The sequence below is a fragment of the Phyllostomus hastatus genome, unplaced genomic scaffold (assembly GCF_019186645.2).
Source record: "Phyllostomus hastatus isolate PE091 unplaced genomic scaffold, TTU_PhHast_1.1 phas_contig_17, whole genome shotgun sequence".
Taxonomy (NCBI): Eukaryota; Metazoa; Chordata; class Mammalia; order Chiroptera; family Phyllostomidae; genus Phyllostomus; species Phyllostomus hastatus.
The window spans coordinates 34,928,713-34,953,149 of NW_025333664.1; the positions used below are offsets into that span (position 1 = coordinate 34,928,713).

Here is a 24,437-nt window from a genome sequence, read left to right on the forward strand (position 1 = left end):
GCTCATGTTTAAACCGAGACCTCCTTGCATGCAGAGCACCCTAGCTGCACATGGGTCTTCCATCAGTTCTCTCACTGGGTCAAGCAATTGGCTTTATTATATTTTTCTTTTCAAAAATTTGAATTTTGTGGCATTTAAGCTATAGGCATATATTATTATATAAATTTTAAAACTTATAAAGATCCTCAACAAGAAACTTACTAGTTTCTTTGTAAGCTTGCATTGTAGTGAATGTGTATTACATGATGTAAGGGGGCAAGAGCAATGTGAAGTGAGTTGGCTCTACCATTCTGGGATGGTTTCATGATAACAGCATAGTTTTCTTTCTGGACACTCGATCACAGTCCAATCCAACCATAAGCCCTCAAAAGGAATTGTGAGTGGTGGAATTGGGCAAGACTTAACACTTCCCTTTGAGATCCCCTTCTAGACTAGAACAGCCTGGTAACTACAGCCACCATACCAGATTGTGGTTCTTGAGTTGAAATTGTTTGGTTGCCTTTTGGGTTGTGCTGCTCTGGGAGGAACCACCTTGTTTTGTTACCATTTTCATCTTTAGCACAGAGCAGACCCCAGCAGCATATTAGGTGCTCAATAAATATTTACCAATTTAAGCGTACTGTTAGAGTGATTGGCCATAGAGATATTTGGTATACTGATACCATTAAACATTTTACTACTGATTAAATTTATATGAAACACATTATATTTTAGAAAGTATATACATTAAATATGTGGAATATATATACACATATTATGTATCACCTAATAAATAAATTATACATATGGAATATATGATATCACATAATTAAATACATTCTCTTACATACATCTATATATGTAGATTATTCTGGTTCATAACATTTAAGTTTATTTGTTTTTTTTTAAAAGTGTTACACCACAAAACCTTTCCTAGAGGTTGAATTCTCATATCAGCATTTTATGAAACCATAAAATATGAACAGTTTACCTTCTGACCTCTACCATTTCTAACCTTCTCCCAGCTTTATGACATTAAAAACAAACACACATATGACATGAATTATATTTAAACTTCTGGAGCAAGTCACAAAAAGATGTAATTCATTTTTCAAAAAGTAATTTAGTTCTAGAAAGCTGAGCTGATATATAACCAATTGCTAGTTAAAGAAAAAAAAACCTACCATTTATTGTCAAACTCTTTTAATTTAGCTAAAAGTAGGTTTGCAAAAGAGTATTATTGGGAAAGCCTTGAGAGTTGTAGATCTTTAATTTTCATTTTCAAAATCTTTCAGTAATACATAATTCTTTATGATTTGTGATTTCTTAAGCATGCAACAAATCCTTTTTGATTATAATTTCTACCGTTTTTTGAAACCAGAAGTGTGATTATGGCAATGAGGCTAAATAGTATATTTTTCACACTCTCTTTTCCATTTTCTGTTTTGATGAAACAACAGAATAAATTACCTAACTTTGATTTTCTTACTTGCAAGAGATTTTTATTTTTTAATGTGTTAGAGTGTAGGGGTTTTATTGCTTGCAGTAGTGGAAGAGAGGAAGATGAGCAAACAGAGAGTAACAGAAAATAAATAACTTGTCTAAAGTCATGGAAGTGATTGGTGCCCAGATTCAGCCTGCATTTTATAAGCAGCAGTGAATTAAGCAGGCAAGTCCCATGGACACTAGAATATAAACTTTTTAAGTCAATGATGTACCAGAAGGAAGTAGAGGGTAGTGGTTAAGGACAGAGTCTTTGGATTCAAAAATTGAATCCCTGTGTCCTTACTTCTTAACAATGTGATACTTAGGCAAGCTACTTACTTTGCTGTACTCACTTGTGACCATCTGCAAAGTGACAGTGATGTACTGAGCTCTTAGAATTTAGGTAAAGATTTTACGTGATAACGCTTGGCTCATACTTAGCAATGAATAAAGCAAGCATGGCTAATGCTGTTTGTTGTTATTTTCCCTTCTTACACTTTGGCGAGCATTGATAGATAAGTAAGAATGACTGCATGAAACCTAATAATTTGGGGAGCACAATGGTGGTGGCTGTTACTTCCTAGTGCTTCATTTTTTTCCATTTACAAATTTTTCAATACACTGTGAATTATTTTTTTACAAGCCATATTTCCTGACGTTTATACAGGTGAGCTGCACTGTACCTGTGCCTTGATCTTCTCTCACTTTACAGACAATTTCCTTCTAGAAATTCCTGGAGTCAACTTGTTTTCCATTTTTACTCCCACTTTCTTAGTTTAGAACATCATGCATCATTTTTCACTGGTTACATCATACTGTTCTACTAGATATCCTTTCTTTTAGCATTGATCCCTTAAATCATTACCAGTATTTGAACCAGAACACTGGTGGTGAAGTAACCCCTAGGTAAAACCACATCACAGCATCCCATACTCCCTCAGAAAAGAATATTAGTCCCGTCATGTGATTTGACTTTGTTTCTGGACTTTTCCTTTGTATCCTTCAGATCGGCTATGCAGAGGAGGAAACTGAGGTCAGGAAAGTTAAATGATTAACTTGAAGTTTCACAGCTCGCGAGTGACAGGACCAGGAGGCTGCCCCAGGCTTTCTTGCTCTCTGCACAATGATTACATAGATCAAGGGTCAGCAAAAGTCATCCCACTGCCTGTTTTTGCAAATAAAGTTTTATTGGCTTATAGCCACACCTGCTCAGTTGCATATTTCCGTGGCTGTATTCATGCTGCAACAGCATAGTCACACGGTTGCACTAGTGACTATCTGGGCCTCAAAGTCTAAAAGTTTGTTGGCTCCTAATGTAGATCATACTTGGATTCAAAAGAGTAAACATGATAGATTTCAGGATGTTTACAGGGAGGAACTCTGTGATCACACGGAGTCTTTGCTGATTTAGTGCAGGTGAATGAAATGTTGCCTTCAGAACTAGAAAAATCACTCAAGTACTAAGACATGAATATGCTAGGTGATTTTAATTACCCAGATATCTATGGAGAAAACAGCCTGACAGCATACAGATTGTCCAATCAGTTATTTTTAAAGGGTTTATTGTGGAAGAAGTAGAAGCCTAAAGAGATGGCAGGCTTCCTCTACCTGATTGTGACCAAAAAAGAACAGACAATTGCAAACAATGTGGGATTTGTGATTTGTAGGGACAGAGACTGTGAAATAAACAGCAGAATTCAAAAGGCTAAGGTAGGGGATTAGGAAAAGCAGCTGAACAAGGAATATGAATTTTAAGAAAGTAAATGAGCACGAAATTCTCTGAGCAAGAAATGAGTGGATATTTGCATAAATATGTGTGCAATCAACTACTGAATGAACTCAAAAAGTTTGCCATTGACCTACTTGGAGGGAAAAATTGGAATAAGCAATCACTCAGAAAAATTGACCAGTTGTTGAAGTTAAATATGCCAAAATTCCAAAAGAGCTAAGCACAAATAATATTTTCACAAAGGCAAGCAAGCTTGTGTTCTTTGAGAGGCATTTTGCCTTTGGGAGACTAGAGGGCAGAAAGGCAGCAAGCACAAGTTGTGATAATGTTTTTGCCAAGAGCCGAAATAGGCCATGTTCTGAACACGCCAGGAACATGATGATGATTAAGCTTTAGACTTGGATACAGTTCTCCTACCAAAGAACTCAAAGTATGGAAAATAACAAAATGACATTATTGTTGCCTGAGAGAATAAATACAGTTCCAACTGCTACCATCTAATTTAATTCCAGGGAATAAATTGTATGCCCCAGGCTTGTTTTCCTGATGTCCCTGTGCACTGGTCTCCAAAGAAAAGTGGGAAAGGACTTGGGATGATCTCTATGTTCTTTTGAATGAAGAAATGTTGCAGAAAAATGGTTTCTTCCTTGGTTCCTTCATTCATGATTTAATTAACTGTCATCAGGGGTCTGCTGGGTGCCCTGCACTGAACCTATGGACACCAAGAATAAAGACTTGTGTCTTGGAGAAGATGCAAGAACAAATTATTGCCATACAATCTGATAAATCCATTCTAATACTTGAGGCAGCACCAGGCCAGAGGCTGGTTGAGGGCAGAGAGAAGATAAAGTGGAAAAGCAGAACAAAGTTTAGAAATAAGGCAAAGGCACAGACTTTTGGTGACCAGACTCCATAGTCCTCAAAGTAAATTGTTTTCAGATGGTGAGGTATCTCCACGTATTTTGTGGAAAACCAAAAAGAACAACAACCCAGTGTCATGTTCTTGCCCTTCATGCAGGATATGCAACACAAGAAAATATGAGCATGTAACACATACTTGACTGTCCCTCCTTCAAGGGGCCTATGTGTGTCTGTGTGCACACAGGAGAGACTTCCATCACCCCTCCTGTGTGCTCCCCAGCAGTTTTCAGCTGGGGTTAAGAGGCAAACACACCTCACTAGCCCTGACAGCAGGTTTCATTGCTGGCATCAATACTCAAATGTCATTGGCTTTATCCTTAGTGTTGATCATTACTCTAATAGAAACAAAATAACCATTTACAGAGAGTTTACTAGGTACCAGGCATGGTGCTCAGTAGCTCCATCCATTGTTTTTTAATCTTTACAATAATCCCATTAGGAGTCATTTTACCCAGTGTTCAGAAGATAAATTGAGTTCTAGAATATTAAACTAACTTTCCCAAAGCCTCTTGGTTGACTTACATCTGTCATATTCCAGATAATTTTAACCTCTGTATTGTGTTTTTTACTATTTTTCTATAATTTGATAAAGAAGTTCTATGGCTGAGGCAGGAGTTTGATAACTACTTGTGATGGAAAAACTCAGCTTTTTCCTTCCAATGTAGGGAAAAACACCGTAACTCCCTATTACGTGTTTCTTCCCTGTGAGTCTCCTATACTACTAGTATAGAGGAACTTTCTGAGCTAGATTCTACTTCTTGTACCCTAAGTAGTCTTCTTGTACCCTGAAGACTACTAGAAGACACAGCAGTCTTCACTTGGACACTCTAGTCACAAATGTGTGGAGGTTTTTCCCCACACCAAGTGATTTTCTGCAACACCAGCTGGGTGTCCTATAATTTAACTCCCTCCTAACAGTGTCTACTTGGAGATAATGTCAGATTCCGCAAGTTAAGGGCTTCTTCCACAAGACTATTCCCACCCATTTCACAGGTATGTTCCCACATTACCCTCAACTTCTGTCTGATTTTGATACAAATCAGAAGTTCCCAAAACTTCCTCCTCATGTTTAATTAATTTGCTAGAGTGGCTCACAGAACTCAGGGAAACACTTGCATTTACCAGTTTGTTAAAGGATATGATAAAGAATACAAATGAACAACCAGATAAAGATAAAATAGGGTAACGTCTAGGAGGATTGTGAGCATAGGAGCTTCTGTCCCCATGAAATGGGGGTGTTTCACCCTCTCAGGGTGGAAGTTCATCAACCTGGAAGCTTTCTGAACCCCATACTATTGTGATTTTATGGAGTCTTTTTCACATGGGCACAGCTAATCATTAATTCCATTTCAAGCCCCTCTTTCCTCTCTAGAGGATGGAGTTGGTAATAGGTCAGAAAGTTCCAAGCTTTTGATTATGGCTTGGTCATTCTGGTAACCACTCTCTGTCCAGGAGCCCATCAGAATCCCCTCTCTGGAACAAAGGATGCTTCTAGTGTTCTTATCACTTAGAGGGTTATAAGAATTTTGGTATCCTTGTGTCAGGGACAGATTCAAAGAATAATGTTATAACAAAAGATGTTCCTAGTGTTCTTACCACTTAGGAATTTACAAAGGTTTTAGGAGCTCTGTGTCAGAAATGAGGGAGAGAAACCAATATATATTTTTCTATTATCTCTTAATACTGCAGAGTTAGATTCTTGGGGTATTAGGGTACAAGAAGTAGAATCTAGGTCTGGGATATATTTGGTCCTTTCTAGGGTTGTCTAGTGATAGCAAGAGAGTTTCCATTTCTATTATGCACTTTGGATAAGGCCAGAGAAATTAAGTGGGCATGCAAATACCACTGCTTTCACTGCAGTTTTATTTTAAAAAGGACAACCTGTAAAACTTTTAGTGATCACAGGAAGGGGTATTTCCTGTCTGGTAGGGAAAGGCCAGCCTTTGTAGAAACCCCCTGACTGAGAGAAGCTCAGCTGGAGCAACCTTTGGACGGTCAGATGCCAGTTGATATTGGGAACTCTACTCGGCCCTTGCCTAGTCCAAGCTCTTGGAAACTCAAGGTGACAGCTCCTTCCTTCATTAGTATTCATGCTCTGTATTAAGCACAGGTCAAAGGGAAAGGTTAAATCACAACCCAGGTTCGCAGAGCCAGGATTTTGATCATAATGAAACTTAATACTTAATATATAGCCACCCACCCATGGTTCTGTGGATGGAACCTGACACGAGGGCGGGGGGAGATCTGAGATTTGGCCAAAGGATTTCATTTCATTGATGTCTATTGTTTCAAAGAGGCTGTTAAGACTTCTCTCACCTATGAATTTTAAAAAGTGCATATTCTTAATCACTCTGTAGTCAGCATCAAGAGGACTCAGAAGTACAAGAGTAGGAGACTGGGCTTCAACATAAAGTGCTGAGAGACTTAGGCAATACAGTTAGGCCACTGGACAGACCTATTAGAGGTAGCTTAGACAATGAGGAATCGTGATGAAGACTAGGCCTCTGAAATGGTTAGTCTTCTGTTTTAAAGAATACATTTGAAATTATAATAGAAATAATGACAAAAACGAATCATTTTTGAACAATAATTTATGTTGTTCAAAGAACTTTATTAAACAGATATTCCTAGGTATTGAGGCTATAACACTGATGTTTTAGAACTTAACATCTAGTCAACTCATTTATTTCATTGCCTTGAGGCCTTTTCCAAATATCAGATTATATTTTCTCACTACTCCATGAGAAAGGTGGTCAAGTTTCTCATTCATTTTATTAATAAGGGAGAAAAGCAGTGAGATGATAGAGCTATAAAGTAGCAAAATCCCCACCATAGCCACATTATACTTGAGCTCAAAGTTTGTGCTGTTTAAAACAAATTATTTTGGTAAATATATGTAACATGAAATTTTATCATTTTAACCATTTTTAAGTGTTCAAGTCTGTGACATTATATTCACATTGTGAAATCATCACCTGATCTATCTCCAGAACTGTTCCCATTTTCCCAAACTGAACCTATGTACCCACTAAAAAATAACTTCCTCCTCTCCCCTTTTCCTCCTAGCCCCAGGCAACCACCATTCTACTTTCTGGCTTTATAGATTTGATCACTCTAAGAACCACATATAAGTGGACTTACACAAAATTTGTCCTTTTGTGACTGGATTATTTCACTTAGCATTAGGTCCTCAATGTTCATCCATGTTGCAGCATGTGCCAGCATTTCTTTTTTTGAGGCTGAATAACATTCCATTGAATGTATACACCATCTTCTGTTTATCCTTTCTTCTGCCAATGTACACTTAGGCTGTTTCTACCTTTTGCCTATTGTGAATAATGCTGCTGTGAATGCTGGTATATAAATATCTGTTCAAGTCTCTGCTTCTGCCTTCAATTCTCTTGGATAAATACCTAAAAGTGGAATTGCTGGAATATATGGTATTCGTTTTTAATTTTTTGAGGAATTGCTGTACTGCCTTCCATAATGGCTGCACCGTTTTATATTCCTGTGTTGTTTGCAGTATAACACCACTGCCTTGGGATGATGAACAGCACTGACATTGCAGCACTGCTGATCTGATGTTTCCATTGTGTATCGGCTTAACCAACATTTCTGTCACAGGATTTGTGATGGTTTTCAAATGATGTGCTTCCTTTGTTCCTCTAATGCTTGTTGAATAATGGGGAATGTTTAAGTTTTCAGTACACTTTAAAGATGATGAAATGTCTGTGTTTTTTGAGGTGTCAAAACAAACGACATAATGTCAGCATTTAGAAGCTTAACTATGTACAAAATGAGTTGCTTTTGTTTTCTGCCAAGTACACCACAACATTTTTAACTACGGGACCTGATAGCTGTGACTGGTGTGTCTAACCTGCCCCAGAACCCCAAAACCTGCAAAAGAGGGTGGTGCTCATTTTTCATTGCTTTGTGGATTTTGCTTGTTTTTGCCACAAAGTTTCATTGGGAGTTGAAATGAAAATGCTTGGGAAGGTATCAGGTTGGATAATCCTGAGGTGTATTGTCTGTATGCATGTGTGTATGTATAGGGGCAATGGTTCTCAGATGATCACATCTGGAGATCTTTCTCCCCAATTTGGCAGACCCTGAGGTGGTCCACAGTGAGTCCAGTCCTTGTGTGATCACCTACTCCTGTTGAAGGAAGAAACTGCGACTTGCTGCTAGCCAATATAATATACCAAAGTGGGTGGGAAGTCACTCCCTTGATTAGGTTACCCTATATAAGACTTTGTCTTAGCCAGCTGGAGGAGAGTTTCTTCAGCTGGCCTTGAAGCTGCCATATTGTGACAAGATGATATGGTAAAAAAAAAAGGGTCAGCTTCAGAAGATAACAGTAGTCTTTAGTTGACAGCCAGAGAGAAAATGGGGACTTCACTCAGTCCTACAACCACACTAAATTGGAATCTACCAACAATGATATGAGCTAGGAAGAGGACTCCAAACTTCAGAAAGGAACACAGCCCGGCCTAAAGACTGATTGTAGAGTTGTGAGACCCTGAGCACCAGACCCAGTTTCCTGACCTATGGAAACTGGAATATAAAAAATGTTTTGTTTTTTTTTAAAGCTACTATATGTGTAATAATTTGTCATATAGCGATTGAAAACTAACAACATCAGGTATACTTAGCACTACCTCCTCTTTCTTTGCTTGTTCCTTTTATGTTTATATTGCCTCTCTACCTATTTCCTTCTGTGGATTCTGCCTGATGGTACTGTCAGTTAAGATACCCTGGTTGCCCCCAGGCACAAGGAAAGCACATGATCCAACTAGACCAATAAAATAGTTCTTCCAGGGGATGTAAGTATTTAGAATGACAAAGAAGCTAGACGTGTTTAGAACTATTTCATCCCAACAGCATTACCATGATGCACTCTTGCTACCAGTTCTTCTGGAGATTTCCTACATTCTGTCTTGGCCAATTCTAATTCTTCAGCCTTCTCTCTCATTCCATAAGTTCCACTAGATTCTGCAAATAAAAATCTCTTATGCTGAATTAGAGTCTGATTTTTTCTGCTTGTTTTTGTTGCAGCCAAAGGATTCAAATTGATATATACAGCCCTGTCATAATCTCCTTGAACCTTCTTTTTCTCCCTGGGTTGCACATGGCCTTCTTTCTAAAAGTCCCTTCTCATCACTGCTTGTTGCTGATGATATTGTACCAAAGCACCCAGCGGGGAAGGAGAATTCCAGCATTGAAATGATAGGATTTTGTAATCAGAAGGCTGGAAAGGATACATAAAAATTGCCAACTTACTATCTTAGTGTTAAGCAGGACCACATTTTTTTACTTAGATCTCATAAATAAGGTACTTAAAAAGAATAAATCATGAATATGTATATTGTGGGTATAAAGAAAAAATATTTTTTTTTCTTAAATTGGAAAAGAAAGGATACAGAATGGCTCCCAGCAGTGGGTTTTCCAATTTCTTAGAGAGAAAGGAAATACTAATTGGTGCAGGTTTTCATAATGTTTAAAGTTGAGTGTGTAAAGATGCCTATTTCCTGGATGGAAATATCAAAGATGAAGGAGAAATCTTGAAGGAAATAAAAGCTCCAGAAGAGGATTAAAAATAAGAATTCAAACGTGGAGAGATGTTGTCAGATTTGTGCTTTGACTCACTTCTCTGATCTACAAATCTTTTCTCCTTCACGGTAAAAGTCTATGGGAAATGTGTTACAAATATAAGAAGAAAGAAATCTCTTCTCCCTTCTTATATTTAGTCATTATATGTGGAAATTCAGATTATTTTCTTTACAAAGAATGATATGAAAAAGTTAAAATAAGACTGTTAATGTTTTTATTTTAGTGTCCTTGATATCATGTCAACTATGGTAAGCATTTATTTATTTTTAGTTTAATTTATTGAATTATAACTAAGGGATTTTTAACTGTGGTCCTAAGATGATCATATTAAAATTTTCCTGACAAATTCTCTACTTGTCTCTACTGTTTTAGGGAGTATATAGACAAAATATATAAACGACATGCAATACCATTATAGAAAGGTACAGATTTGAGATGGAGTTTGTATGTCTATGAGAGTGGCTGTACCGATATAGAGGCGTATGGAAGACATAAAAAGAAGGCCAACAACTGAAGAGTAAATTTTATGAAACTTTAGTGGGTTTAGCCTTGCTTTGGGGCCAGTTTTAGCTGCATTATAAAGTACTACATAAAATACTATATTGCCTATTTTCGTATTTCAAAAACATGGTTGAGGTTTTGTTTCATGATTGCAAAAAGAAATGAGTTGATGTTTTTATAAAACATCCTGTGAAACATAAAACATCCTGTGAAACGTAAAACTGAACATGGTCCTTTATAAGATTTCCTTCTCTTTCACACACCTTCTAGGATAGATTAAAATGAAATCAATCTTAGAGCTCAGAAAATGTCAAGATTTTAAATGGGAGCTTCTTGACTGCTGTCAGATTGTTTCTTTTTGGAATACTCTCCCATTTCATTTTGCCAGGAGACAGCTGATTGAATCTGAAACATGTGTTCTATGTGCCACCCAACATGCCTCCCTAGCCCTGACCACTACCCCAACCATAATTAACTAGATGACTGCTCCTCTTTCGATATGTTTAGGAGTTGTCAGAATATTGTAATTAGTTATGTGAAGACATAGGTCATAATGAAGTACTTTACTTTTCATATAGCTAAGGTGTATTGCTTGAGAATAACTGAAGACCAGTGAAGCAATTATCTATCATCCTTCGTCTTTCTTCAGTAATGTATCCCACAATATGGACAAAATCACTAGGGATTGGTACATGGGGCTTTGCATATTAATTTCATATCATATGTTATGACTAAAAAATTAAGGATCCAACTGGTAAATAATATATTGTGCACTTAAAATTTGTCAAGACAATAGATCTCACATTAAAAATTCTTGCCCCAATAAAATAATTAAAAACTTTAATGAAAGATCCAGTGGGTGCAGAAATATATTGCATTTAGTTCAGGAATGTTGTATGCAATTTTTATTAAATGTTCGAACTGTAGGTTGAATACCCTCAGTAGTTTAACACCATTGGCTCTGTAGAGCTAACATTCCTCACTCTACATTAACTGGAAAATAGTCTTTTGTGCTTGGAGATCTGAAGTGGTTGCTTTCTAGGTCCTGTTTAGCCTCATAATCAGGACCCTTAGAATGAACACTTGGTGAAGAATCAGACTATGGATGTTTTTCAAAGGACTCTGAAATTACTCTAAAGAGAATAACTATTAATTTTTGTGGTGATTTCACTGAGACATACTCCTACGAAATCTAGATCTTTCAGGAATTGATGAATGTCATTTTATATTGCACCAAAATTGAAGATACACTAGTGTATGGCCTAGCTGCTTTTCTAGAATCACCAGCCAGATAAGCACTAATTTAAATGCAACTTGCTCAGGCAAATGGACTTGTGACAGGAACTGTTACTGACTGGATTTTGTTGGAAGTACTGAAACCTGGGCTGTATTTATGTTTGCTGAAGTGACTGTTTTGATCTTTTCTTCAAGGTTTTTGACAAAATTTTCTATTTAAAAAATCAGTTTCCTGGCCTGTCTTCAAGGCACTTGAGAGCCAGTGACCCTTTTTCTCCTGGTGGAGCAACTGTGACCTCTGTTGCCCAACCCAGGCACTTCTGGCTGAGTGGATTTGGGGCAGCTGTGGGTCAGCTCTGGAATTCTGAGCCCTGGGGGTGGAAAGAGATGCCTGGGGAAGTGCTGGCTATAGACACAGCATGGTGGGAGCAGACCCACCCAAGGATGAGAATCACTGGAGGGAGTGATGAGAGCACCACACCACCACCCCATGTTATAGTATCACTGCAAGATTCTTCCCAGCACCATCTTGGTGAGGTCCAAAGAAAAATTCTATCTAAAACTCTCAGAGACTCTGACAGGCCTATGGCCATCCCTGACCAAGAAACTTAGTGACTTTTGAGCATGTGGAGCATGTGGAGAACAGGCCCCCCAGGGCTCGTTGCTGCAACATGGGGGCTACACAAAAACTCTTTTAAAAAAAGAGCTGAGGTGAGACTTGAGACTTGGCAGGGACCCAGTGGCCAGTGTTATCCTAATTCCAAAAACAGGTAAAGATACAACAAAGAAAGAAAACTACTGGCCAATATCAGTGATGAACACAGATGCTAAAATCCTCAACAAAAAGGGCAATCCCCATTCAGCAATACATTAAAATGATCCTACACCATCACCAAGTGGAAATCATCCCAGGGATGCAAGGATGGTACAATATGCACAAATCAATAAACGTAATATATCACATAAACAAAAGAAAAGATAAAAATCACATGATCATCACTAGATTCTGAAAAAGCATTTGATATAGTACAACACCCATTTTTGATAAAAACACTCAGCCAAGTGGTAGTAGAGGGAACATAACTCAACATAATAAAGGCCATATATGAGAAACCCACAGCCAACATCATACTCAATGAGCAAAAAGTATAAGCTTTCCCCTTAATATCAGGAGTAAGGCAAGGGTGTATACTTTCACCACTTTTATTCAACATAGTATTGAAGGTTCTAGCCACAGTGATAAGACAAGAAAAAGAAATAAAAAGCATCTAAATTGGAAAGGAAGAAGTAAAACTGTCATTATTTACAGATGGCATGATAGTATATATAGAAAACCCTATAGTTTCCACCAAAAAACTATTCAACCTAATAAGTGAATTTGGAAAACCAGCTGGATACAAAGTCAATATTCAGAATTAAAGGGCATTTTTGTATGCCAACAATGACATATCAGAAACAGAAACTAAGAAAAAAAATCCCACTTCCTACAGCAATGAGAAAAATAAAATACTAGGAGTAAACTTAACCAAAGAGGTAAAAGATCTGTACTCAAAGATCTACAGAACACTGAAGAAATAAATAAATGAAGATACAAATAAATAGAGGCATATACTATGTTCATGGATTGGAAGAATTAACATCATCAAAATGTCCATATTACTCAAAGCAAGCTAGATTCAATGCAATCCCTATTAAAATACCAATGGCATACTTCACAGATATAGAAAAAAATATTTCAAAAATTTATATGTAACCAAAAAGACCTCTAATAAATAATCTTAGCAATCTTAGGAAAGAAGAACAAAGTAGGAGGGATCATAATACTGTTATCAAACTATGTTACAAAGCCAACATAATCAAAGCAGTCTGGTACTGGAACAATAACAAACACATAGATCAATAGAACAGAATAGAGAGCTCAGAAATAAACCCATGTATCTTTGGTCAGTTAACATTTGACAAAGGGGGAAGGAGAATAAAATGGAGTAAAGAAGCCTCTTCAATAAATGGCGAGGTTGTGGAGAAAAGGGAACCCTTGTACACTGTTGGTGGGAATGCAGGCTGGGGCAGCCACTCTAGAAAACAGTATACAATTTCCTCAAAAAACTAAAATGGGACTGCCTTTTGATCCAGTGGTTCCACTGCTGGGATATACCCTAATAATCCTGAAACACCAATTCAAAAGAACCTATGCATCCATATATTTATAGCAGCATTATGTACAACAGACAACTGCTGGAAACAGCCTAATTGCCCCTCAGTAAATGAGTGGATTAAAAAAACTGTGGTGCATTTACACAAAGGAATACTATGCAGTAGAAAGAAAGTTGGAACTCCTATATTCATGACAGCATAATGGAAGTAGAGAATATTACACTAAGTGAAATAAGCCATCAGTGAAAGACAAATACCATATGATCTCACCTATAAGAACCTAATGAACAAAAACAAACTAATGAGCACAACAAAACTAGGGACATGGAAACATGAAATGGTCCTACAGCCACCAGAAGGGAGAGAGGAGGAGGACAATGGGGGAAAGATGAAGAGACTAGTCAAAGAACATGAATGAATGACCAATGGACATGGATAACACTGTGGAGGCTGACTATGGGTGCAAGGGGTAGACTGGATGGAGGAGGGCTAAGGGGAAAAAATTGGGACAACTGTAATAGAACAACAGTAAAATATTTAAACTTCTGGACAAAAATAAAAATTAATCAAAATCAGTTTCCTCTTTTGTTTACAGCTAGTTTAATACTTTGTTGGAAAGCAGCCATTTTTAGAGAGAACTTGGCATTGCTTCTATCAAACAAGGAAACTTAATTATTTACTCAAACTTTCTTTTTAGAGGAATATGCACTGACATGAAGGAACATTCACATTTTCATTCTTGGAATGGAGAAGATGTAAAACAGGTTTGCTGTGGAGTATGTGGACTTGTGTGTATGTGTATCAAACCACCCGTTTTTAAAATCCTCAAAATACAAGTAATCAGTGTCTCCTGTTGCCTATGAAAGTCACAAGACCTGGGAGTACCTCACCCTCTGTACCATTTGGAAACCATTAGTGGCCCATAGAGATCAATACATCAGGAGTGGTCTCTTGGTAGCCTATTTTGCAACCTTTGCCTGGCTAGTTTCACTGAACCCCTGCCTTTCTGTCCTTTATCCCATATAATTTCCTTGCATTAAAGATTTTGGTAGTTTCTTCTGCTTTGTGCTTATCTTTTTCCCCGTTTACAAAAACCCATCTTTGCTCGTCAGCAAGATAATTTATGTAGTGTGGACATCAACACCCCGCTGGCTCTGCTGCTCCACAGAAGTGCAAACAGTGCTGTGATCTTCAGGCACAGGAGTGTCAGCAAGTGAGGATGACACAGAACCCCAATGGACAAAACTGCAGGGATTTTTTTTTCTTTACTCCATTACAAGTACATGGCTAGAAAGCACAATGTAGAGAAAATGAAAGAAAAGGAGATTAAAGCTGAAAGCTTCAAGCCAATCATGCCCCATAGGGAAGCATCTAAAACCCATTCTACCCATTTGACCTAGCGTACATATCTTCAGGGAGGAGTAAAAGCCCAAGAAAGGATGATATACTCTGGTATTTTATACAAATGTAAGAGGGTAACATAGAACACTTACTTGATATTTGCAAAACTAAAGTTTTGAAATACTTAGATGCAAAGCATATGTTAATGTATGCAAACTATGGAAATTATCAACAACTTTGATTGTCTCATGGGTTAACAATGTGGCCCTTGATGCCACAAAAAGTTACCATTGCTGGTATAGCTTCTAAAAACTATTTGGTTAATACAATGAATTTATATTTAATGTGAATTGTATCTACTTAGCACTCTCAGCAGTTGCTCTTTTGCCAACAGTTTTGTTTGCACATATAAGTAAACAAATGTATTTATCAACCTTGGGATCAGTATGTGCTAATAAAGTTGCTGCTGCTTGCATTTTAGATTTGTTTTGATGACAGATACATCCTAAATTAATTAAGAATGGTTTGATTGCTTCAGAGCTCAACAAGAAAGAAGAGACATGAGCATTCATTATTACAGTTCTCACTGAACAGGTTCAAAGCATAAGACATGTTAGCATTGTTTCAATGTAGTGTGTCTCTTTCTTAGATTTTGCTATCAATATACATACACTTCTATTGCATTCTGTGGGAGTTTTGATGTCATTTTTTGATAAAGTTCATTTGGAAGGTTATTTTAGACTGCAGTGAGGAAAACTGACCAATGAATGAACAAACACACAGAATCTGCTCCTATACTTAATATAATATTTTATATGCCCTTTTATTTAAGGTCAGTACTCTGAATGCAATAATCTTAAATTAACTTGCATGATGTGAAATATTTATTAAGGCCTGTTTTGCAAATACTCTCTCATTCAGTTCTCTGAGTGGGCTGACGTATGATCAGGTTTTCTCTATACAGTTAATATATTAATAACTTGATCCATTCCTTGAATGCATTCCTTGACTTTTATTCCTTTTTCATATGATTCTGGCTATCATCCTTTGTTTTCCTTTCTACCCTTTGCTGATCATGTAGAAACAAATTTTATTCACTAACCACATCATCCTTCCCATTAATTTCATTTTTTCACAATCTAGTTTCTTTCTGAAATAGTAGAACACCATTGGCTACATGAAGTGAACTTTCTTCAGACCATGTCTTCTTTTAACACTTGTAACATTTAACAGTGTTAATCACCTCTCTTAGGAGGGTGGTCTCTTCTACTTTACTTGCTGTCAACTGTCGCCAGCCATTGATACCACACCTGTGCCCAAAAGGACTGTCTAAAAGCCACATCTGCTGATTTTAGTTTTTTTTCTGCTTCTCTTTTGGCTCTTCTTTAGTTTCCAGCATATTTTTTTCTCTTCGAAAATTCCATTTGATGTAGTTAATCTGCAAAGAAAAATAATACTTTTAAAACTAAAACCAGTTATGTCCATTTCTGTTTCGTGGAAAAGACATAATGCATGGAGTGTAGGGCAGGTTGTGCTTGAGTTAAACATGTGCAGTCCCCTGGAATCTGATCTGTGTAGGTAGGTTAATTTTTGTTGTGTGTTTAGCATGTACTAGCTCTTTTAGTTCTGGCTATAGCCCATTTGTTATTCACCTCCATTTTACTTATGTTTCCATGTGTAAAAAGGACGAATTTTTGCTCATCCTTTTGAGAAAGTCTTCTAAGTCATTTGATAGACCAAGGAAACAGTCAACAAAATGGAAAGACAGTCCTCTGAATGGGAGAACCTATTCACCAATATATCTGATAAGGGGTTAATATCCAAAATTTATAAACAACTTTTAAAACTCAACACCAAATACATAAACAATCCAATTAAAAAATGGACAAAGGACATGAATAGACACTTCTCCAAAGACAACAGACAGATGGGTGACTGGAGGGATTGAGCAAAATAAAACAAAACAAAACAAAACAAAAAGAACTCATAAACATGGACAGATTTATCTGTGATTTCCACGTTGGGGGGAAGGAGGTGGGCAAAGGTGGAAGAGAGTATAAGGGGATACATGGTAATGGAAAACATACAATAAGAAAGATGAATTGAAAATGTTTGACATTACTCAAAAAAGAAAAGATCAAGGTTCAGAATAGTGAAATTTACATAACTAATATGATGTTTTTAAAAAACAATTATTTGATAATCAGGTTAGAGTATTGTTATATCAGTTTGAATTCCATAACTACTTTTCTTCCTTACAAAGAAAAAGAAATTAACATTTGGGGGAACAATCAAACTCAAATTTATACCCAGTTTGTAATACTCCAAGCTACACATTTAAATACTCTATCCTTTGTATTTTTTAGTTTTCCATTGTTTTTAATGCAACTTTCTTAACATGATATTGATAACTTCAAATTTAATATTTGTGCTTCAAAAAATAAAATAGCAAAAAAAAACTTAAATCTCCATGTTAACTAGTTTTCTTTTTCCTCAGTGGAATAAACATCTTTCTGTCTGTGGCATTAAAATGATTCAAAATGGTTATTGGTTCATGGACATTAGGTTCTGTAATACGATTTACTGTGTCATCTGGATGTATTGCTATTTGTTAAAAGGCACTTTCCACCATTATCGGTGTCCTCACTGGTACTGAGGGATGAGACTGCATACTTTAGGATGAAAGCCAGCTGTTTTCTCTGCTGCATTACATGAAAAGTTATTCAGGAGCATGCCCACTGTGGCAAATTTACTAAGCAGAATGTCTGTTGCCTTGACATTTTGAACAATCTACTGACACAAAAGTCAACTGTGAGGTACTTCTACTCTTGCTTAGGAATTAATTGATTCAATAGCATTGTAAGATAAAATTAGCATTTTATTTTATTTTTTATTTAAAACAGTTTTTTTTAGTCAACCATGCCCATGATATTCATTATTTGATTTATATTTCCATTCTCTTTCTTCAGGGTAGAGCTTCCTTCGTGATTCATTCTGTATATGTCTCTTGTCATACTCTGGGAGAAAAAGAGTACCTTCTACCCATACTAGAATTAAAGAAGTATAAGTAATGAGCACTCCTTGCCTTAAGACGATGAAGTCCACAATTTCTCACTCTTTCTCTGAACAGAAAATCTACATTTGAGTCTTTACCTCTGTAGCATGGACTGTAATATGATGCGGACTAATTATGACTCACCTGTTAATTTTCTAACAAACATGGCAAGAATGTCATATTTATGTTTACTTTGCTTCTCTGAATAATTTAGGGGTTTGCTGCTCAGTAGGTTAGCCACAAATTACATATGGTTCTTTGTTTAAATTAATTAAAAGAAAATTAAAATTCAGTTTTTCAGTTGCAATAATCATACTTCTCAGTAAACTGTAAGTTCTCGGTAGTTGCATATGGCCCAGTATAAATCGATGAGACTGAAAATGTCTTCTGACGCTCCTGTTAAGGAGATTCTTCATTCCTCCATTTTTGTTTTTTTTCTTTTTTTTTTTTTTTAACGGAGAGAGATGGGGGAAGGGAGGGAAAAAGAATGGGAGAGAAATATTGATGTGAGAGAGAAGCATTTGTTGTGTCCCACAGTCCGACTGGGGTCTGGACACACAACCTAGGCATGCGCCCTGACAGAATCAAACTGGAGACCTTTTGCTTTGTGGGACAATACACAACCAATTAAGCCATGCTGGCCAGGGCAAGAGATTCTCCATTTTTGATAGATGTGTATGAGAGACCGCAGCCCTTAGAAACTGCTAGCAACCATGTGAGTTGTGGGCCAGCTTGCCAGCCTAAGGAAGAACAGCTCCCTGCTGTCTTCCTAATTACCTATCTGCCATACTAACTCATTATGTGAACTTCATTTTCAAGTCTCAGTTTTTCAAATCTGAAACACCAAATTATTGGAGGGATGGAAGTAGGGTCAGTTAGATATTTCTATGAGTGTATTCAAGTGAGTATATTCTGTGTTTGATTTATTTTTATTTATACACAAATTATCATTACATTTTCTTGTTTTTCAAGACTAATTTCTCTCTTTTTTTGATATTTTTTCCTTCTCTTCTCACTTTCATGCCACCTGCAACAGCAATTATCTCAGTTATTAGAACTGCATGTGAGTGGCACTGAAGGATGAAGAAAAAACTACCCAATAGCAAAAGAAATGAATAAATTTTAAAATGTTAAAGTGCATGATTTTTTAGTAAGCCAAAGTAAGTTATTACCTGAAATATTATTAAAAGATTTTTATTTGAACTTTTAGGCCATCACATTTAATTTCCTAGTTTGAAAAACTGAGAAAGCAAAGATAATTTTTACAAGCTTTAAAGTAAAAATAGAAGTCATTGGGTTATCAGTTTATTAGAGTAGAAGTCTTCTATCTTCCATAAATGCAAAGATTAAAGGAAATTGTATATTGCAAATAAAAAAGAAATAGGTAAATTGTGCACCTTATCAAATTACTTTTAAAAAGAGAAAAATATGTATTAATAACAAGATAAATATATTCTCCCACTTACCACAGTGTTATTTTATATAATTACTTTAAGGTAATTATCACAATAGAACAAGTCATCTTTTTCTATAAAGGTGATCAGTTCAATATAAACTCACATTATAGTATTTGTTTTTTATTTTTATATTCTAGTACTTCAAGAGATGAGTCATTACTGAAATTGTGGCCTTCCGTAACTTCTGTTCTTTGCTTTTCACCTCCAGTGTCATTCATTATATTAATATAGCTAGATTATTTTCCCAGGGGAGATGTGTACTATCTATACTTTGGTTTCTTGTTTGTGTACTATATGAATGGCTGTTATGAAAATAACAACCAGTCTCATATTTTTCCTTCATTCCAATTTTCAAGCAGAATTGCAATAAGCTAATCATTAATTAGAATGTCATTGGAATTGGAAGATAAGGAAGGAGGAAAGAGTAAAGAGGAAATAATTTCCTCTCTTTTTACTCTTTTTTGTTAGTAAAAAGGAAATGATTTGGCTTAATCAGGTGGTTTTCAACTCGTTAGTATTATTTGGCTTATGTGAAGCATTTGTAATTTTGATTATAGAAAGTTTTTAAAAATCAAATAGTTGTGTTTAACCCTATTGTATTTAATCCCTATATCTTAAGCTCCTATTGGCTGCATAGAACCACAGTAGATTCTTTGGGAAACCTCTCATCTTGTCCAGAAGTAAACAATTGATACATTTTAAAACCCACACCATTCTGAGTAGCATAATGAAATTTAGTTCTGTCCTGTTCAGTTCACAAGTCATCCCTTTGTCTGATCAACCTATGCTATATTCAAGATCTGTCCAGAAAAAGCCCAGCCTTGTTAACATAACGAGAACAGTTTGCTTGACATCCATGGAATCTGGCAGCCAAGGAGAATGGACCGGAATGTGCATACGTGAACAATGATGGCTTCACTGTACTAGTCAATTTGGGCAGTGTATGGCTTTGAATAAGTATATATACTGTGTGGTTGTCACATGTAAAGTGACTGAGTGAGTAGAGCAATGAATCTGCATCAAAGTTTGTGTTAAGCTTGAACATTCCTCTGTGGAAATGATTCAGATAGTTCATAAGGTCACAGCTCTGGGCAACGGGTAATTGGCAGCTTTATTACAACAACACACCTGCTCACACATCAAGTCTTGTGCACAGTTTTTTTTTTTTTGTGAAGCATCAAATCACCCAGGTGATTCAGCCCCTCGAGACCCCTGCTATGGTATCCTTGAACTTCTGGTTGTTCCAAAAACTAAAAATCACCTTTGAAAGGGAAGAGATGTCAGACTCTCAATGAGATTCAGGAAAATATGATGGGGGAGCTAAAGGAGATTCCAACAAAGGATTTTGCAGAGTGTTTTGAACAGTGGAAGAGATGCTGGAAGAACTATGTGAGGTGCTGAGGTGCCTACTTTGAAGTTGATTGAGGCTTCATTGTCTATGTACAATGTTTCTTGTATCTTGTATTTTCTTCAGTAAATGCCTCTATTTTACATATTACATAGCTAGATACTTTATGAACAGCCCCATTTTCCCTGCATACATCTTTTCTTCCCATCACATAATCAAGAAACATCTTTATGGTGTATGAGAGATTATATTTTAATTGTCTAAAGTAGGATCAAGCTGCTCTTATCATATGCTATATTTGCTTGTTAAAGAAATTCTAGGCATGGGCTAAGGGCTCAGATTACATGTAGAAATCATATGAAAATTTTTTGAAAGTAATGATTTTAAGGCAAACTTAGGTTTGAATTTGACTTTAAATGGTAATGATGCATTTAAACCCAAAGATAATTTGGATTATATCTCATTTCTATTAATATAGATAATAGACTCTTTTTCATGTGTAGTCCTTTACATAGCATTTGAAGGATAGTCATCATATATTTGGGGATTATGCTTTTTTCCATTTACTTTTTGATTTCTATCTCATTGAAAAGGACCTAATTGGAGAGAGATGAGTACAAAATGAAATCCCCAGTAAAATAAATGGTTTATGATCATTTTATGCTTCTTTCTTGTTGGGTTTTGTATTTGGAAGTTTGGGAAGAATAAGGACTATAGATTTTTCTGTTTTAGTATATTTAATAAATTTTACTTTTATACTGTGTTTTAACAGCAACAAAAATGATAAAGACATCAGAGCTAAACTGTATATTTGTGTTTTCAGTAGGTAAAAAAAGGTTAAATGAGCTATTTTATTAATTTAACATAATTTATTTTGGAAAGATGTTTAAAAAGCTAAAATCTATGTTTAATATGAACTAAATGAAATGGAAATATATAGATTAGCTTTTTAATATTGTAATTATAACCTTTAGAAATACATTGCTAATTTACCCTTTTTTTGAGACTTTAAGTTCCTATTTTTTTTAATCTAGGAATCCTTAGAAACACCATTTCTATAAGACAATTAATGGGCACAGGGAAGTTAACAGAATGGAGTTTTTTATTTTCTTCTTCTTCCTCCCTCCCTCAATAAGGTACATGATTTCATGTCACATTACACAGTAGAATGATTCCCAAAATGTTTCAATCAACTTTTTTATTTCAACTTTAGTTCAATATAAAAACCAATATCCTTCAACCCAGTGATCCTACTTCTGGAAATATATACAAAAGAGCACAAAACACAAATTTGAAAGAATGTAAGCACCCTATGTTCATTGCAGCATTATTTACAATTGCCAAGACATGGAAATAGCCCATGTGTCTGTCAGTAGATGCATGGATAAAACAACTATGGGGCATTTACACAATGGAATACTAGTTGGCTGTAAAAAAAGAAAAAATTACGCTTCGTGAATGAATGAACCTGAAGAACCTTATGCTAAGTGAAATAAGCCAGTCAGACAATGACAAATACCATATTACTTCACTCACATGTGGAATCTAATGAACAAACTGAACTAATAAGTAAAACAAGAACAGACTCAGAGAGCAGGATGACAGATAAGGGGAGGAGAGGTTAATGGGTGGAGGGATGGAACAAAAAGGAAGAAAGGACTCATGAACATGGACAATAGTGTGGTGATTGTCAGGGGAAAGGATTGTAAGGAGCTAAATGGTAATGGAAAAATACAATAAATTTTTTTAAAAAAATAAACCTTGGTGCTATTGGTCTCAAAAAATTAAAACAAAATAAAACCAACACAAACAAAATAATGTCTATTTTAAATGCACTGAAGAACAGACTACTTAAATGACTCCATAGGTAGTTTTTCTTGTATAACTAGATTTGATAACAAATTTGGATTTTATACATCAACTGTGTTTAATCATTCCAAATTATTTTTATTCAGAATGAATCTCAAAGGCAAGCTTCTTGAGTGTCAAATTGTGCTCCTTATTGTGACTATTTGCTATGGTTGCATTTTTGTAACATAAATATATGGAAAACAGGTTCTTTGTCTCCAGGCCAGAATAGGGCTGGTGAAATTCAGGTGACAGACCTCAAATGCTTTTGGCTATTTCTGCTCTGGCTATTTTTGTACCATTTGCATGGGAATCTGGATAATGTGGGTTTCCAGGTAGATAGAGTTCATAGAGAGAATTAATTTCTGTCATGTGGATAGAAGCAGAAATAAGTAGAGCAGTACAGTTCTTAGGACATATCAGTTTTGCCTCAGTCCTCCATGCTCCTTAGTCACCCACCTCTATTTCAATTCCATTTCCATTATTTCAATGAATATTTAAAAATTAATTATAATAAGATACAAAATTAATATTGTATTTTAAATTAGCACTTTTCAAAGATAACAGTAGCATATTAATAAGTTAATATTTATAAATAACATATGTGTGTGTATATATCAAGAGGAAAATATTTCCAATAATTAGAGGAAAATACTAGTGTTCAGTAAAGAATGCAGACCTTAGTCCCAGGCCTGCACTATGGCTTTAGCAATCTATTAATGTGTTTCTGAACTGTTCTCTATATGAAATAAATAGATGTGAGTAAAATAAAGTCCCCCAAACTACCCCACTCTAAACTACAGAGGGCTAATGAAGCAGTAAGGAGAGAGAACATTGGAAATTATTGTAGCACTGGCAGTCTGCTCACTCACATGAAGGAGTGATAATTTCTGGAGTTTTCTATTTAGGTGTCTCTCTGCTGACATGAAAGTAGGGGATAAAAAGCAGAGTGATTATCAACATTTAGAGCTAATTATCTTCAGCAACAAACAAGGATTTAGTTGCTCAGAAAATAAAAGAGAAAATAAATGAATAAATAAATAAATAGGATAAGGAGCAGGAATAAATTGGAAAGGTTGTATGAGAATCCCTGGGTAATGTTGTCTTCAGCCAGTCTACGGCCTTAATGTCTTATCTTTGTTGCCTCTTGAAGGAGGAGATAAAATGTCTTTTGGGAAGGAAGAAGCTAATTGGACTAAATTAATTCCCTAAAATAATCCATGGAAATAGAGGCTAAAGGGTCCTCAGCTGAGTAGGGAAAATTGTTTGAAACCATAGGCATCAAATTGATTCCCAATAGTGTGAAACAGAACCTGGGATAAAGGAATTAAAAAAATATATATATATATGGCAAAGCCCAAAATCACTAACTAAGACTGCCCACAACCAAGGCCTGCCTTTGCCCACACTCTACCCCTTACCAGCAGGCCACGTGTATAAGCAGATATCAAACTGAAGCATTTAGGGGAGCTAAGTAAATCTCAGATAAGATGAGAGGACTGTGCAGAATAGAATGACTAAAAACAAATTTTAAAGCTGTCAAATCACCAGAAAAAAAAACCAAACACAGATCACATCAATTTTTTTGAAAAAGACAATTCATATAGAAGTGTAAAAACAAAGAGTCATTACATTTAGAAAATATAACATGTGAAGCTGATTACATTTTTACATAAATGGATATTAAGGAAATTGTGCCTATTAATGTAATGTAACATAAATAAAATTAAATTGAACTAAAAGTAATTAATTGTGGGAAATACAAAGAGAATT

The 24,437-nt window shown here is 35.9% G+C and overlaps 1 protein-coding gene across 1 annotated transcript in view; it reads left to right on the forward strand.

Moving 5' to 3' along the window:
- MACROD2 (mono-ADP ribosylhydrolase 2) overlaps window positions 1-24,437 on the forward strand; it is a 2,133,612-nt gene that overhangs the window by 1,139,490 nt on the left and 969,685 nt on the right. The window lies entirely within an intron of this gene.